Consider the following 12,279-nt stretch of genomic DNA (forward strand, 5'->3'; position numbering starts at 1 on the left):
TGCTTTGGAAAATGGAGGTGGCGGACCCCCGCCACCCATAGTGACAGGAAGCCCCAGGTCTCTGCTCCCTGTACAAGCTGCCCTGTTTGCCTCTGCTAATCCCACCTCTGATCAAGATATACCCAGGCCATTTTTGTGCTATCACCGTCATCCATTAACCTCTACCGTCAATTATGACTTATGTTTGTGCCCAATTCCCTACTAAAATGATTTTTTGCAGCACAGCAACTCTTGACTGAACAGAGACACTTTGTTGACGCAGTGGTGCAGCACGCACAGAGCCCAATGGCGGTTGCCGTACTTTCCTTCGCTGCTATCATTGCCTACCTGCAGTTTCTATACTGTTTTGGACACACCCACTGCTGAGTATTGCATTATAATGGTACTGCATCAGGTTTTACATGGCAGCCGGTTTTCAAGATAGTTCTGGCTATATCAGGCAATTTCACCAGTGGGTTCAGCCGGTGGGGCGAGGAGGACTGTGGGAAGGTGATGAGAGCACGTGGGTCTGGGGGGAGAGGTTAAGTGTGGGTGGGAGGGCCAGCAAAGTGGGTTAATAAGTAGTAGGGGTGGTATGGCAGAAGAGAGGGCTGTCCCTGAGTTTTTTTTTCTGTTTCTCCTCTTTGGTAGAAATACTTTACAGCTTAACTGCCTCTCAGCTCAACAGAAGCAACATATTTAATTTCAGGTAAATTATCAAATGCAATTATTAAAATAAATATGGTATGCCTCTGTTCTAGGATGAAAAGCAGTAGAGCTCTGCAAATGGTTCTAAAATCAGGTGGCACTTCTTTAAAGAAAAAATAAAAGTACTGGACTTCAGTCCCCATTAGTTGCTGTTTCCGCCACTTCAAGTTATAGCTGTAAAAATGGCATCCGGTTAATAGTAAAAGCATGTGAAAAGAGGTGGGAAGGAAACATGAGTTTTGATCCAACTTTTAAAACCCTAGTAGGTTCATTGATGACATTCTGGTACATTGCAAATCCATAGAGCATCACATGACAATTGCATGACCACCCAGCATGCAATGGTGAGTGACAGAAGTGCTGTCCCTTGCAGGCAAGCTCAGTCACGGGAAAAGTATCACGCTTATCCATGAAAATGCCTTATTTATTTATTTATTTATTTATTTATTTATTTATTTGAGAGTTTTATATAGCACTAGCCAGACCCAAAGGTATCGGAGCGCTTTACAACAGTAAATGTTCACATCAAAGATAACGAGTATATACAGAGCAGCTGAGTCACAGCAGATCACACAAGTGGTTCCTTACAACGCCAGACGGGCAAATGCGACATGCAGCACCGCTACACCGGTCTGCTATGCGCTCAGGGAACAAATAAACCAATAGCTTATACTAGTCGAACAGACGCGCATTAGGACTTCTCAACACCTACTGTGTTGTGTTAAACGGTAACTTATCAAAATGTGCTGCACAGGCATGTTTACCAGGGTTTCCAAAAATTAATGGTCACATTTTAGAAAATGTATACTGTGGGCAGGCGCTTGTCACATAACACTTTTTTGTGAAGACTGGCTGTTATGTTAATAGCAAGCTGTTACAAATGTTCTTTTGCATCAATTAGACAAGGTGAGAGAGTGGGCCAGTCTATTGCTGCAGAATAATCAAGTATCTTTTTTTAAACTTTTATTTTACATGGAGATTTAATTGTCCTTGGGGCATTAAATCTCACCTGTTGGTAGATGGGCTATTAACATTGCCCAGTCAAGAGGTTTAGCAGGTGTCGAGAGCATCTCTTACTAAAATACCACTATAGGCAGGTGTGCCTCAGATTTCAGAAATCTAAAATGTACATGATTCCAACTAGAATGCCATGGCTGACATAAGTTGATTGTGTGATTGAGTTACTTATTTCCTATTCTACTCTTCAGTTTTCTTTCCCTTTGTCATCAGTTCTCAGTTTTTTCCTCTCAAATCCCAGGTGAATTTCATTCCGTCAATCAAAAATCTGTTTCTTGAACCTCGAAGGCTTCATAAACAACAACTAATCATCATTTAAAATGAAATTACATTTCAAATGGCATATATAAAATTGGAACTATTGTGTAGATCATTGTTACATTTCATAGAACAAGATTAAGATTCAGAAATATTGGATAAAGCAGCCATTTTTATGTATCAAACAAGAACATCCCCACGGCATTTACAAAACTAGGAGTTCAAAGGTAAATACTAGATTTCAGCTTTTTTTCTAACTGAATGGGTCGTACAATGTTCCTGGAAACACAGAAACAGGGCGTTTGAAAAAACATGGGAAACACTGTCCTTCACTCCCAAAACCAAAGTGCCCTGCCAAAATGGCTTTTCTTTAAATCCAGTGCTGTCCTCCTTTTAGGTCTGGCTTGACAGCGCACTGCCTGCAAACCTATTGATACCAATTCTTTAAAATAAACTTAAGAGTAGGAGTGGCCACCTGCCCTGGAGGCAAATTCTGGGCAGTGACTGTAAACTTTTAGGACAAAGGTTCAACATTTAGGATGGAAATTCAGGACAAAAGGGCAGTCTAATCTGAGTGTGGCAAGCATTGATTTAAAAGTAAGCCCATAGAAGGCTGGCACAAATACAAGTCAAAGTAGGTTTATGTTCTTTGGTTTGTGCAATACTGTGAATTTTGTGTAAACATTCATGTTTTTCTGCACTTGTTTAAAGCTTTAAAAAAAACAGCAGTATCGACCTTGAGCTGAAATAAGGAACCCGTTGTCACATAATCCTGCCCCTTTACCATGACTAGTGGTTACAGAAGCAGTGCTGTGTTGATAAAAGTGTATAAACAAAAAATGTGTGGGAACTAACTCAAAAAACCATTATAATAGAAAAGACATTAATTAATCTCTGTTGCTGGGTATCATTATCCCAACCAACCTGTATTGGTTTAGATCCAAACTCGTGAGCAGACACTAATTTTAAGTATCCAATATTGTTTATCGGGCAAACAAACTTTAAAATACATAAGCAACACATCACAACATATATGATGTACAGAAAGATGTTCTCTTCCATACACAATCACTTTTTAAATATATAAGGCTGCAATATTCAATAGTCCATAGCAGTCCATACGGAAGGTAGTCCAATATCGATACATACACGAGGGGACAACTGGAGGCTGAATTCGGAGACTGTCCAAGGAAGAATTTTTGTCACACCCGGTATTTATATTTATGGATGCAAGCGGTTAGCTCTTCCGATGTGAGTGCAGCGCATACATTCATGTGTACTTGATGTGATGGGCCCCAACTAGGGGCCTTGGAGCATTGGACAGGCCGCGTGTTGCGGAGCCGGCGCACAGACTCAGCCCACACGAGTACTCTGTTTGGAGACCGCGCCCCCGAGCGAGCGGCTCCTTTTATTGGTAACCCCGCAGGCCACGCATGGCCCGCGGATGGAGTGGGGCGGTCTTGCAACAACTAGACCGTGAGATGCTACATCCCTATCCAACTCGGTCAATGAAAACAAAATCACAAACTCAAATAGTTCCGACAGTTCAACCACAGAGGTGGTGGTACTTGCGTGTCTTCCCCCGGCAGCCTCTGGATGTCCTCAGCAGGCGAAGTCCTTCAACCTCTGGCTGGGGCGGGGATTCGTCCTCAGGCTATACCGTTGCGGAGAGCCTCGCAGTCGCGGACTGGTGGGAAGTCCGCCCTCTGGGGCTGGGCTGGACACAGGTGCGGTGATGGTCTCTGTGGTCTCTGGTGTCTGTGTAGGTGCGCCACCTGTGGGTCCCTCTGTGTGTCTCTTGGGGCGTCCTGGGGGCACTTCCTTGAACCAGGACACATTTCGGGACACCTCCTCTCCTCCTTTTTGGGCGGTTACCATGGTCCCACGATTCGCTGTGACTGTCCAGGGCCCTGGTTCATAGTTTGTTTTAAATTTCCCTCCGGGGCGGCGGTCCTTCAGGAGGATGGTGGCTCCTGTGCGGAGTGTCCTCTGTGTGGCCCAGCGACGGAGGCTTGCCCGTTGGTTTCGGCGGGCTCTCCTGTCTTGCACGGCCTCGGCCTCCATTGGGGGTGGCGACCACCCCGGGCAGGTAGCTCCGTGGGCCATGAAGCATCAGTGCCCACGGACTCCTCTGGGTGGTGCAGTGTGGCGAGCTTCGGTATTCCCGCAAGAATTTGTGGAGTCTTTTTTCCGGGTCCGCTTGTTCTACGCCCGCAATGCGAAACACCTTGTTTAGCGTGCGCATAAAGCGTTCCACATCGCCATTGGCTTGCGGCCACTGAGGGGTTATCTGCCTGTGATGTATTCCTCTCTGTCTTAGAAAGGTGGCAAACTCGGCTCCCTGAAAGGGTAGCATGTTGTCGCTGCGGATCTCGTGTGGGAACCCGAACATGGCAAACACTTTTTCTAGGATGGGTTCAATTTGGGCGAATGCTGTGGATGCCACTGGTTCTACTATGGGGTACTTTGAGAATGCGCCTACAAGCACCAGCGTGTGTTTCCCTCCGGGGAAGATCCCAAAGTCTATGCTTACTCTTGACCATGGGACGGTGCAAGCGTCTTCGGTGATCACTGGAGCAGGTCTTTCTAAGCTGCTGGTCAACTGGCACAGCGGGCATCGTCGGACGTATTCTTCCACCATATTCTCCAGTTCCGGGAACCAGACTTTCTCTCTTATTCTGGCTTTCATTTTTGTGATTCCTTGATGAACTCCGTGGGCCAGCTGCGTTGCCTTGTGCCTCAGGGCACGCGGTATCACCAGCCTGGGTCCTCGGAGTAGGATCCCGTCGCTTGTGGCGCTGAGTTCGTTTCGTATGTGCCACATCTTCGCTGTGTGTTCTCACTCTTCCGGGCTCCAGGAGTTAGCTTGCCGCAGATAGTTTGTCCACGACCCTTCCTGGACTGCTTTCAGAGTCTTGTTGTATACTGCGTCTGTGGTGGCCGCCTCTTTGATATCCTCCAGAGTCATGTTCAGGGGACAAGCCGCTGTGGATACTTAGTGCAGGTAATGTTCGACGTCTTCCGTGTCCTCCTGTGTTTCGGCCGGGACCGGTTGTCTGGATAAGAAGTCTGTGGGGTTTTTGGCTCCTGGCCGATATACCACCTCCATTTCATATGGTTGCAGCTGGACTGCCCATCTCTCGATACGCGGAGGTGGGTGAGGCGCCGTCCCTTTGAAGAGTGGCACGAGTGGTTGGTGGTCTGTAACAATCGTGAACTGTTGTCCTTTTAGGTATAGGTGGAAGTGGTTGCAGGCCCATTTGATAGCCAACGCCTCTCGTTCAATTTGAGCGTATCTGGTTTCAGTAGGTGTAAGGGACTTACTGGCGAAGGATAATGCTGTCCAGTGACCCGGTTCATGTTCCTGGGCCAGCACGGCGCCGAGCCCTACTGGGCTTGCGTCTATGGGTACTTCCGTTCGTTTCGTTGGGTCAAAGTATGCCAGCGTGGCTTCCCCTAGAAGGGCATCCTTTATTCCTTGGAACGCCTCCTCCTCTTTCTGCCCCCATTGCCACTTTGCGTCTGATCTTGTGAGGGCTCGTAGGGGTTCCGCTCGAGTGGCTAATCCTGGGATGAATCTCCGCAGTATGTTGCCATACCTAGAAAGTTGCGCACTTCCGTCGGTGTTGTCGGTGCGGGTGCGTCCTTGATGGATTGTGATTTCCTTGGGTCTACCTGAATACCTTCTTGGTTGAACACGTACCCAAAGAACTCTAGAGAAGGCTGGAAAAACTGGCACTTGTCCTTGTGTAGGGTAGCCCCGTGTTCTTTGAGGCGTGTCAGCGTGTTGCGAAGGTGTTTGTAGTGATCCGCGGCTGTCGCCGAGTGGATTAAAATATCGTCGCTGACGTTTAACACACCAGGTAAGCCTGACAGCATTTCTCGTATCATGTTTTGGAACACTTCCACCGCTGACGATATTCCGAAATTGATCCTTTAATACCTTCGTAGTCCCAAGTGGGTGCTGAAAGTGGTGATGTCACAGCTTTCCTTAGATAACGGGAGCTGGTGGTATCCTGCGTTTAAGTCGATCTTTGAGAACCACTTTGACCCCTTTACATCTGCGATAATATCATCCATTGTTGGCGTGATGGGACGTTCCCTCCGTATGGCTTTGTTTGGTAACCTCATGTCGATACAGAGTCGTACTGCTCCCGGCTGCTTAGGCTTTTCCGCGATGACCATTGGGGACACCCAGGGCGTTGGCCCCGACACTTTTTCAATGACGCCTTGTCTTTCCAGGGTCTCTAGCTCTTTTTCTACCAGTGGCCGCAGGTGGAATGGGACTCTCCTGTGTCGCAAGGCGACCGGGACAACTGTTTTGGCAATGTGTAGTTTGACCGGGTCGCATCGGATGCGTCCGTGTCCTTGGAATAGCTCAGGGAACTGGTTGAGCAGCTCCTCCAATTGGTGGGTCTGGATTCTCCTTGCGAAGGAAATCAGACCCAGGTCTTCTGCGGTGTGGCTGCTTAGTAGAGTGTCTGCTTCCCTATCGATGACGTGGATTGTCGTCGTTACTTCCAGGTCGTCCGCCTTGACAGGGACTGTGATCTTTCCTTTCAGTGGAAGAAAGGTGTCCGCTCCATATGCATAGATTTTGGTTTTGGATGGCTTCACTGGAGGGCATGGCCTTAAGTGTCGATATTGTTGAAGGCCCATAACATTAACTGTGGCACCAGTGTCGATGACTGCTTTCACTTCCGATCCTGCCACGTGGACCACACACGTTGGTTGAGGCCTGCGGCGTAACTTAAGTTCCCGCGCAAATGAGATCAGGTACGCTTCCCCATCGTCATCGTCCGATGAGTCTCCACTCGTCTCCTGGTATCTTCGAGTCCTCTGGGGACATCACCTCAGTTACTGACAGTTGTTGTACTGCCTTTGTCGGGGGCCTTCGGTTTCGGAATTCGCGGCCTCTGGTGCGTCTTCGGCATACGGAGGCAAAATGGTTGGGTATTCCGCAGTTGGTGCACGTTTTCCCTTGTGCAGGGCAGTCCTTTGCGGCATGTGGCTCATGCCCACAGTACCCACACTTTGGCTTGGTCCCTTCCGGCTTTGGGCTTCTAAATGAGTCTCCTCTTGGCTTGACTCGGAGAGCGTCTGCACGTTCTGTCTTGATATTTTCGGACCATCCCTGGGGTTTGATGACCTTGCTAGTACTAGCATGTCTTCGAGCGCGATCGTCGGTTGGCGCAGGATGAGCCCTCTCAACGTCTTATCTCGGCACCCTTGGATTAGTTGTGCGCGTATTTCCTTTGGCTGGTCATCTTCTGTGCATGTGCTGGTGAGTTCATGAAGCCGGGCATAAAATACGTCCATCGACTCTCCCTCTCTCTACCGGGCTTGGCGCAATTTGAACCGTTCGAAATCTGGGTTCAACTGTGGATCAAAATGGGCATCGAGGGCGGCCACCGCCGTGTTGTAATCGGCGGCTGCTTCTGAGTTCGGCAAGTGCTTGAATAGTTTAAAGATTTCGTCCCCTGCGTAATGCAGGAGCAGGGACCTTTTTACTGCGTCATCTGTCTCCCTGGTTGCGATAAAATAGTTGTTATGCCACTCTATCCAAATCTTCCATCGGGGAGAGGCTGTTACGGGATCCTCTAGTTCACTGAATGGGGGTAGGACTCCTGATGCCGCGTGTTGGAACGGGACGTGGGCCGGTACTGCTGCTTGGCCTGGTGCGGCCCCTGGGCCTGGTGCTGCCCCTTGGTCGTTATCACCCATCGTGCTTATTGTTGGTTGCTGCCTTGTCCTCATGGGGCAGGTGGTTTTTCCCTCCCCTGCTGGCTTATTGTGTCAGTTGCGGTGATCCAGCGTGAGTAGGTAGGCCTCTTGCTCTGCGACTCCGTGCTCTTGTGGGCCTGTTGCAGTTCGGTGGCAGTGGATCTCCAACAGGGGTGTGCTGTGGGCCTGTGTTCTTTTATAAAAAATGTTTTCTCTCTTCCTCTAATAGCCTTCGCTGGGGCTCTGTTCACCATTGGCATGCTTCTACAGGGGTTAGTTCTTGCTCTGTGCCTGCTTGCAGCTCTCCTCAGTATTAGGCTGGCTGTCCTCGTGGGGTAAGCACGTGAGGATGCACTCACCGTGTGTCTTTTAATTATTCAAGCCGATACCGCGTGGCCGGGGGTACTAGAGGATAGAGTGGGGCGGTCTTGCAACAACTAGACCGTGAGATGCTACACTTGACACTGCACCTTTAAGAAAAGAACAGTTGTGAGTGCTTCCCCTCACATGACCTGGTCAGCACTTCCGTCTTTTAAAGAGAGATTTCCCCGCTGAATGCTCCATGACCAGCCCAGATTCATTTTGTGCGGCAAGCACCGTCTATCATGAGTCGGGCCAATAGAAGAATAACTTACAGCTGTGTGTGCAAAGGCTTGCTAATCTAAGTACAGCAGGTGACCATAGCCATTTTTCCAGAGGCAGACCTACGGCACCTCTTGTTTATGAATATTAAGGGCCCTGATTTATACATATGCGACATCAGATGGTGACATGGTTACTACCTGTATTTCCCGCGTGGCGGGAGCTCAATTAAATGACGACGATTATATTTCTTCCTCTTCCTTCGTCCTGAAAAGACCTGAATAGTTTGACTGAAACGTTTCGACTTTTGGAATGGAGGAGTCCAATTAAGTATTACAGTGTGCATATGACTTGAATACACACTATAATTGTTTAAGGGCTCTGTTGTCCCCTCGTGTGTGTATCAATATTGGCCCAGCTTCCGAATGGACTGTTATGGAGTACTAAATATTGCAGCCATATACATTTAAAAAGTGATTGTGATGGAGTACCCCATCCGCCGATATCTAAATCATGCGCAGAGAGGGAGAGCAATATAGGCCAGGGCGGCGGGATGTGTGTCTGTTCTGCATGGTATATCAAAGAACCCCCAACCTGGATTGACCAGTTTGCAAGTGAAACTGTTATTCTGACTTTTTATCATCCACTTACAAGCGAGAGCGGGAGGTCCCATAACCATTAGCGCATTCTGGGTAGGAATCTCATGGTGACTGACCAATACAGGAGGCAGAGGTATCTATGTCCGTAGACTACCTCCAATAATTAATTGTTGAGCTGGGATCTTTTTTTACGAAATACCATCACGTTTGTCTTACTGGCGTTAATGGCCAGTATGGTCATCTCACAGTAGAGTTTCAAACAATTCACCTGTGTCGGCGTCCAGATTGATATCTGGTCAATAACAGCCTTGTTGTCAATGTACAGAAGGACAATGCCATTCCTAAATTTGACTTTTGAAGCTCGATGTCTTTTTTTATGCGAAGGGCAGGTTGATCGGATATGGGAAAAACAACTTGGGGTCAGAATGCACTTATCTTTTTTTAATTATTAGACGGGGGAGTTCCTAGAACAAGCTCCAACTGTCCCTGAGCCCAATTTAATGTATACAATTTCACCAGAAAGGTGAGAAACCACTGCAAATACCCCAGCTGTCACTTTTTATGTCACCATGAAGAATTACATTTTTTTTCTTTGATCAACTTTCTTTGGTTATGAAGCCTATTTTTTTCACCCATGCAATATCCTTATATTTTCTCACTTCTTACTTTCTTTTGTCTAAAACTTCTAATTCAAACTCTTCTTCTGCCTTTTCCTAATTGCTGTTGTTGTCCACCCTGAATACACTACTGTACCGCTCCGGATTATTCAAGACTCTTGTACTTTTTTTATTCTTTAATCCTTGTCAAACCAGGGGCGTAACACAGGCCCCCGCAGCCCCAGCATTGCGGGGGCCACCCGCGATCCAGGGGCCCCCTCTGCTGCCGCGCAGCCAGCAAGCACTTCAAATTGTGCTGGCTTACGTTACGCTCGCCGTAGATACCTCTCTGCGGCCTCTTTTATAAATTAAATGGTGCGCGCACGTATTCGTGTCTGCGCGGTCGACACCCTTTTTCGGGTGAGACTGGTAACCGTCATGCGCATCGCGCAAGTAAAACCATCATGGGCATCGCGCAATTAAAAGTGCGCGTGAGGAGGTGAGGTATCCCCGAGACTACTGAGAGGGACTGTGTGGCCGCCGGCCATAATTTCATTATTGCTAGCCCCTGGCTAGCCTTGCCCTGTCTTCTGCCGCCCGTTCGCGCCTGCCACTAAAGCTGCAGGCCAGTTATCGGATGAGTGTCGGAGGAGTGCGGAGTCTCAGAGGGTGGGGTGGGATGCATCATGGGGCCGGGATCAAAACGAAATAAGGCCCCACAGCACCCCACTTGTTCCAGCCTCCAGGGCGCCCATCATCGCTGTAGCACACACAGACAGCACTTCACTTCTCTCTGCATTGGTTGCACCAGTTGAGGTGCCTCATAACAGTCCTGCCTTACATTAAATGGTGCGTGCGGTGGGTGCAGGTGACCCGAGCTCCCAGGCCCAGCAGCAAGGGGGTTAAAGGTAACTGCCTCGAGGCCAGAGACCATTTGCATATTTTTATTTGCATATTTACATACCTTTGTAAACTAGTTACCGCGGCTTAGTTTTTTTCTGGTTCCAGTAACCCCTGGGCCACCACTCTGCCTATTCCTTACATTTGAAATTGTCATTTACTGCTGTTGTGTAAATGCATTTCATGTAAAGGAATATAAAGAAGGGTTACCAAAAGAAAAATGCCAGCAATCTGTTGTTTAAAGAGCCTGGAAAGACCTTGTGTTGACACTAAATAGGGTTATAAGTGAAAAAGTATGTATTCATTTGTAATGTGTCTTTTCTGTCTTTGTTCCCTTTAATTATCAGTCATGGATCATTCAGGCAGCCCTAGAACACAACTAAAAGTGCTTTCTATTTATATTTGCTGTTCGAAGTATGCACAGATCAGTGATAAAAATACTGCTTTAGGTGACTGCTTATTTTTGCACCATCTGGGACATCAAAATAATGAGGTGGCAACCCTAATCATAAGACTGGAAGTTTGTTGCAGGATCAGCTCATTGTTTATTTCCTACACCCTCGATCCCTATTAATGCTATAATAGCAATAGTTTAACTTATTTCTGAAACCCTACGCCGCCGTCAATAACATGCTGAGTTACTTCAAGTGTCTGGAATGCACACTGCATTCAGACAACTCACTCCCCATTCTGACCCTTCACTTTCACACTCACCCTGCACTCACAGCGATCCCAATGTACTCACAATGATCACCATGCACTCACAGCATTCACCCGCTCACCCTGCACTCACAGTGATCACTCTGCACTCACAATGCACTTGCGCTGTTCACCCTGTACCTTACTCTGCAGTCACACAAGCACACTACTCACCCTTCACTCATCTGTCCCCCTCACTGCTCAATCTGCAATCTCACTCAAACAAGCCCATCAATAACCATGCATACTATCGTCCCACTCTGCACTTAAATTCGCAGCCAAATTCATATGGTCACCTCACTCACCCTGCAGTCACTCCTCTTACCCTTCTCTCACACTGTTGCATCGCTCACCGTGCACTCACATGGGCACTCCTGCCACCCACAAAGCGCAGAGGGTTAATGTGCCTGCTACAAAGAACGTGTACCATGTAGATCACAGAACTGAGTGTGAGTAAACTATGAGTAAGGCTATAAAAAAATGAAATGTTTGCCAGAAAGGTGCTATAGTTAACCTTCCATCTACCCGCTGTACAGGGACCTAGAGGAAGACCTTCGGGGGGACTGTGCATCTGGGTATCTACGCACCTGGGGTGTACAGTGAAAGTAATAGATTCTCATTCCCTGGACATTCTCTCTATCGTCCTTAAATTTATGGATGGCTCGAAGGTGATGGTTGTTAATATATATTTGCGTCTTACCCCCCACGAGCTGGGGCTATCCATGTTAGAGGCTCTTGATGAACTTCTTTCATTTTCTTCACCATCAACACATAGAATTATCGGGGGTGACTTTAACTGACACTTCGAACCTCTTGTGGGGATCCCCTCTGTAACCTTAGAGGAGGATTCCACCTGGCATATCCAGGAGTGTTCTATGTACCCAGCCATGCGCTTAAAGCCAGTGGCCATACAGATTAATAAGCTTCTAGTAACCCACTCTCTTAGAGCCTGCAATGGCAGATTCCCTCCAGATGTTCCAGGGAATTTTACATTCAATAGAGTGGGGAAAAGCACTACTATTGACTACATTATGGTCAATGTAGAATTCTGGTCTCAAATAAGGGCTTTTTGTGTAATTCAAAGGGTAGATAGTGACCACAATCTTTTGTCTTTAGAACTAAAACACACACTGGGTCACCCACATGGATCAGGGGAGTTGGAGATCCGTGTTGACAGGAACTTAATTTCAGTAGCGGGTGGTAGACGCATTAGGTGG

The sequence above is a fragment of the Triturus cristatus genome, chromosome 10 (genome assembly GCF_964204655.1).
Source record: "Triturus cristatus chromosome 10, aTriCri1.1, whole genome shotgun sequence".
Classification (NCBI taxonomy): Eukaryota; Metazoa; Chordata; class Amphibia; order Caudata; family Salamandridae; genus Triturus; species Triturus cristatus.